General features: G+C 37.7%; 1 pseudogene; it reads left to right on the top strand.

The window, feature by feature from the left end:
• Window positions 1-206: 206 nt before the first annotated feature.
• Window positions 207-1,264, top strand: LOC110258948 (annotated as a pseudogene).
• The last annotated feature ends 5,453 nt before the right edge of the window (window positions 1,265-6,717 follow it).

Raw genomic sequence — 6,717 nt, forward strand, 5'->3', positions numbered from 1 at the left:
AGTGAGATCTGTCTATAAACTGACACAGTCACTCTGAGAAATCAGCTGATCATGTGATAACTGCAATGCTCAGTACTTCTAAGTTCCAGAATTTCTGATGTCTCTTCATTCCCAAACGAGATTAAAGTGGCATGAGGAGGGAGAACCAGAGCAACATGTCTGAGTTCTTCCTTCTGAGGCTCCCCATTTGACAAGAGCAATGGGACATGTTCTTTGCCCTGTTCCTGGCCATGTACCTGACCACAGTGCTGTGGAACCTGCTCATAATCCTGCTTGTCAGGCTGGACCCTGGCCTCCACACCCCCATGTACTTCTTCCTCTGCTATTTGGACCTCATGCAGGTTTCCTATCCATCTGTCACTCTCAGTAAGATGCTGATGAACCTGCGGACTCAGGATGAATCAATTACCTATGCAGGGTGTGTAACACAGATGTATTTTTCTTACTTTTTGCTTGCATTGATAATCTTCTTGCAGTGATGGCCTATGACAGGTATGTGGCTATTTATCATCCTCTATGCTATGCCATCATCATGAAAGAAGAGCTGTGTCTTTGCTTTTCAGCTGGATCCTGGCTCCTCTCCTGTGTCAGTGCCCTGACCCACACCCTTCTCCTGGCTCGACTATACTTCTGTGCTGACAACATCATCCCCCACTTCTTCTGTGACCTTGCTTCCCTGCTTAAGCTGTCGTGCTCAGATGCCCCTCTCTTGAGCTGGTCATATTCACTCTAGTGACTGCAGTTTTCATTTTTCCACTGAGTTGCATCCTGGTCTCTTATGGTCACACTGGGGTCTCCATCATGAGGATCCCCTCTACAAAAAGGATCTGCAAAGCCTTGTCCACCTGTGACTCCCACCTCTCTGTGGTGTCTTTATTCTATGGGAAAATTATGGCACTGTACCTTCCCTCTTCAACAGGCCAGTCCCATTATAAAGACATCATTGTTCCTTGTTGTACACGGTGGTCACCCCCATGCTGAACACTTTCATCTACAACCTGTGAAACAGAGACATGACTTTGGCTCTGCAGATACTTTTCAGAAACAGTTATCTTTTTGCTAACTGATAATCACCTAACCACATTCTTATTTACTCACTGACCTTGTTAGTAAAGCCTTTAAAAGTTGTGTGTTGTTCACACATGTCTCTAGCACTTTCCTCCCTGTCCTTTAAATAGTTATTTTTATTGGAGCAATCTATTTCCCTTTAGTCCTATCTCTTGTGAATTTATTTTTCCATAACCCTAAATATGACGTTTCTCATAACACACATTCAACCTGTGGTCTTCAATGCACCAAACTCCTTTGGGTATATGTGTAAATATGTTTAAATTTTATTTTTTAATATGTTGTATAATTATTCCATTTGGCTTTTTTACAGCTTTTTAAATTACATATATATATATTAAGTTTATTGTGGTTTATTTTTGGGCATTATTTTTTCAATTGATTAATTGATTAATTATGTAATTAATTTTAAGTATTTTGACATACAATTTTGTGTTAGTTTGAAGTGTAGTGCAAAGTGATCTTTTATTTATTTATTTTTGTCTTTTTTGTATTTTCTAGGGCTTCACCTGTGGCATATGGAGGTTCCCATGCTAGGGGTCTAATTGGACCTGTAACTACCAGCCTTTGCCACAGCCACAGAAATTCCAGATCTGAGCTGCATCTGTGACCTATACCACAGCAAATGGCAATGCCAGACCCTTAACCCACTGAGCAAGGCCAGGACTCAAACCCACAACCTCATTTTCCTAGTCAGATTCATTAACCACTGAGCCACAACGGGAACTCCTAGATCTTTTATATAGTATGTAGTATATATTTATATTTTAAGGTTGTTTTACCTCATATGTTATCACAAAATATTGCCGAGGTCCAGCCCCAGCAGCCAGGGAGTGCCGAAGGAGAGGATGGGCTACAAACGGCGCGGAAAGAACTGGAGCCAACTCCTCAGCTGCATGCTGCAGATGACCCAATTTATTAAATGAAAAGCATCAGTTTTTATACCCTATCACAATCAGGTTTCATGTAAGATTTGACATTAACATTTGATTTAAAGCCCTTTTTTCCCTCCACCCGAGATACAAAAAAAGAAGGTTAGTTAAAACATGTTCCTTTCAACTTCAGATTTTCCTTCAAGATTACAAACTTAAAGTTTCACACTGTATTTTTCTTAAAAGGTCAACAACAGTAGCTATTCTATTCTATATTAAGAACAAAGCTTTAATAAGTAATAAACTATGATACCTAACATTCTTTAACTAAAGGTGTATGTGGTTAACAAAACGCATGAAAGCCTTGGGCTCATGGCATTCTTAAAACTATGATTTATTTGGCGCCAGCAAGCTAAGCATTTAACCTATTGTGCTGATTTACGTAAGTTCCAAACCACCAATTTCAATAGAAAGGAGTATTATACCCAAAAATTAACAAATGCCCCCACAAGGGATGAAAGTTACAAGTGACACTGTTAAAAAATATATCTATTATAGAAAATAGCAATTTATAGGCCAAACAACATTTTCCCAGCCCCAAACTTCTTTTTAAGTAAAGGGACTGAAATCATAAGTTTCCCCTGTATACTCTCACAAAATAGGTGCCATAAATTGTTACTCCAAAACAAAGGCTTTTTCCATTACATTGTTTAAATAACTTCATTCTGTTTTGGTTCAAGTGTTTTACGTACCCAGGGCAAATCTTTAGCAGTAAGAAAGCTGTGAATAGAGATAGAAAAGGAAGGATAAACACAGAAAAATAGATTAACATAGTTTTTAGGGGATATCATTTTTATTTTCCTGGAGCCGATGTCTTTCAAGGGATTGCTCTGCAATCCTTCTTCTTTCTTCAGTTTGTCTGTAGCTCTGCTAACCAGACAAGCCTCATGCAGGTGCTGACTGTGGCTCTGCTTTCTTTACTGGAGCAGCCTTATGGCTCCCGACAAAATATGAGTACAGTTCCATGTGGTATACAATTGGTCCTTATTAGTCATGTATTTTCTATATACAGTGGGTATACGTTAATCCTAAAATCATAATATTTCCATCCCCCCTTTCACCTTTAGTAACCATAATTTTGTTCTCTATGCCTATGTTTCTATTTTTGTTTTGTGTATAAGTTCAATTGTAGCCTTATTTGGGGGGGATTTTCAGGGTCACACCAGCATCATATGGAAATTCCCAGTCTAAGTGTCAAAGCACAGCTATAGCTGCTGGCCTACCCCACAGCCACAGCAATGTGCAATCCAAGCCAAACCTGTGACCTATACCACAGCTCAGGGCAATGCTGGATCCACAACCCACTGAGCAAGGCCAGGGATTGAACCCACATCCCCATGGATACTATTCAGATTCATTTCCCTTGTGTCACAAGAACTCTCTGTATCACTATTTCTCAGATACCACATGTAAGCAATATCATATGATATAAGTTTGTCTCTTTCTGGTTTATTTCATCTGGTATGATAATCTCTACCTCCAAGGCACTATTTCATTCTTTTTATAGCTGAAAAATATTCTATTATATAGCTGTACCACATCAACTTTACCTTTCATCTGTTGATGGACATTTGGGTTGCTTCCATGTTTGGCTTCTCACCTTCCAAAGCTACAAACATTCAGTTAAGTTTCTAATATTTCAATTGAGTAAAGTCAAAAATGCTTATATTGTCAATGCTGTATCAAGTTAATATAGTACTTTGGATGGTTTGCTAAACCGAAATAAACCTTAATTTGATTGTGCTTTTGACAACACAGAGTAGTCAATGAAATTACCAAATTTTCCCATTACAGGAAGACTATATTTTTTCCTCATAAACTCGTTGTTTCCAGTCTACAGCTATTGGATTAATTTTACACTTGGAAATGATTGTTGTAATTCCCCCACAGATGTCACTTCTCATATGAAAAAGTGCTAAATGTCTGATTTTATAAATTTTGAACACAAAAATAGCTATTACATGACTACTATGTGCAAGGCAGTTTTGTATATTCTAAGAATGAACATTTTAAAAGGTATCCCCTTGTAGAGTTAATATTCCAGCATTCCTGATCCAGCTCATGATTCATCTTTTTCCCCATAGCAAGATTTAACCAACACATCGTAAACTTAGTTTATTTTTACAATATGTCATCATAGAACTGAGCTGAAATTTCAATGGTAGATAGGTTTCTATGTCTGAAATAAATTCTATTTTTTGATATGTAAAAATCATCTATGAATAAAGATGTCATAAATGGGGGAGCAATAATTTCCTATTGAAGCTCAGTGGTAACAAACTCAACTGATGTCAATGAGGACACAGGTTCAATCCCTGACCACGCTTAGTGGATTAAGAATACAGTGTTGCTGGGAGTTGCAGTGTGGGTCTCAGCTGTGACTGGGTTCCATCTTTTCTGTGGCTGTGGTATAGGCATGAAGCTACAGCTCCAAATCTACCCATAGCCTGGGAATTTCCATATGTCTCATTGGTGGCCCTAAAAATCAAAAAGGTGGGGTGCAAGGGTGCTGGTGTGAGGTTCATAATTTCACACCATGTGGTCTAGGTAGAGCTCATTGGGAAGGTAACAGCCAAAGATGTTAGTGTGGACAGGGAAGTGAGCCATGGTGCTTCTGGGGCAAAAGCATGGAGAGGTGTATTAATCAAGATTTTCTAGAGGAGTAGAATTAATAGTGTGTGTGTGTAAGAAAAAGAGATTTATGGAGTTCCTGTTGTGGCATTATGGGATTGGTGGCATATCTGCAGTGTGTTAAAGTATCTCATTGCCACAACATTGGCATAGGTGGCTACTGCAGATCTGATCTGATTCCTGGCTTGGGAACTTCCATATGCTAGAGAAGAAACAAAAAAGAGAGAAAGAGATTTATTTTAAAGAATTGTCTAACATAATTGGGAAGGTTAGCAAGTGCAAAGTCTGCAGTGTAGGTTGGCAGGCTGGAAATCCAGAGGAAAGCTGCAATCAGAATGAACCCTACCTGGTCATGGTGTATAGTTTTTTGATATGTTGTTGTATTTGGTTGGCTAATATTTTGTTGAGAATTTTTGCATCTATATTCATCAATGATATTGGCCGATAGTTTTCTTTTTTGGTGGTATCTCTGTCTGGTTTTGGAATTAGGGTGATGGTGGCATCATAGAATGTCTTTGGGAGTATTCCTTCTTCTTCAACCTTTTGAAAGAGTTAAAGAAGGATGGGCACCAGTTCCTCTTTATATGTTTGATAGAATTCACTTGTGAAGCCATCTAGTCCTGGATTTTTATTTGTAGGGAGTGTTTTTATGACTTCTTCAATTTCATTTCTAGTGATCGGTCTCTTCAGTTGGTCTGTTTCTGCTTGATTCAGTTTTGGCAGGTTGTAAGATTCTAGAAAATTGTCTATTTCTTCCAGATTGTCAAACTTGTTGCCATGTAGTTGTTCATAGTATTCTCTTATGGTTTTTTGTATTTCTGCTGTATCCATTGTGATTTCTCCTTTTTCATTTATAATTTTGGTTATTTGAGTTCTTTCTCTCCTCTTTTTAGTGAGTCTGGCCAGGGGTTTGTCCATTTTGTTTACCTTTTTAAAGAACCAGCTCTTGGTTTTATTAATTTTCTCTATTGTTTTTTGAGTCTCTATTTTATTGATTTCTTCTTTGATCTTTATAATTTCCTTCCTTCTGCTGACTTTAGGTCTTTTTTGTTCTTCTTTTTCTAATTCATTTAGGTGGAGGGTTAAGTTGTCAATTTGGGATCTTCCTTCTTTTTTGAGAAAGGCCTGTATTGCTATAAATTTCCCTCTGAGCACTGCTTTTGCAGGATCCCATAGATTTTGAGAGGTTTTGTCTTCATTATCATTTGTTTCAAGGTAGTTTTTAATTTCCTTCTTGATTTCCTCATTGACCCATTGGTTTTTTAGTAGCATCTTGTTTTTTCTCCATGTAGTAGGTTTTTTCTCTTTCCTTTTCCCATGGTTGGTTTCTAATTTCATGGCATTGTGGTGAGATAAGATACTTGATATAATTTCTATGCTCCTAAATTTATTGGGGTTAGATTTGTGTCCCAATATGTGGCCAATTCTTGAGAATGTTCCATGAGCATTTGAGAAGAATGTGTATTCTGATTTTTTTGGATGTAGTGTCCTGAAGATATCAATTAAGTCTAACTTTTCTACTGTTTCCTTTAGGATCTCTGTTGCTTTATTGGTTTTCTGTCTAGAGGATCTGTCCATTGATGTGAGGGAGGTATTAAGCTCTCCTACTTTGATTGTATTCCCATCAACTTATCCCTTTGTGTCTGTTAATATTTTTTGTATGTATCTGGGTGCTCCTGTATTTGTGGCATATATGTTGATGATAGTAACATAGGTCTCCCACTATGATTGTATTCTCATCAATATCTCCCTTTATGTCTGTTAATATTCGATGTATGTATTTGGATTCTCCTATATTTGGGGCATATATATTGATGATAGTAGCATCCTCTCATTGGATGGATCCCTTAATCATTAAGTAGTGTCCTTCTTTTTCTTTCTTTATGTCTTTTGTTTTAAAGTCTATTTTGTCTGATATGAGTGTTACGACTCCTGCTTTTCTGTCATGTCTATTCGTGTGAAATATTTTTCCCCACCCTTTCACTTTCAATTAATATGTACCCTTTGTCCTAAAGTGAGTTTCTTGTAGGCAGCATATTGAAGGTTTTTGCCTTTGTATCCACTCAGCCACTCTGTGTCTTTTGAT

This window comes from Sus scrofa, unplaced genomic scaffold, assembly GCF_000003025.6.
Source record: "Sus scrofa isolate TJ Tabasco breed Duroc unplaced genomic scaffold, Sscrofa11.1 Contig59, whole genome shotgun sequence".
In the NCBI taxonomy this organism is placed as follows: Eukaryota; Metazoa; Chordata; class Mammalia; order Artiodactyla; family Suidae; genus Sus; species Sus scrofa.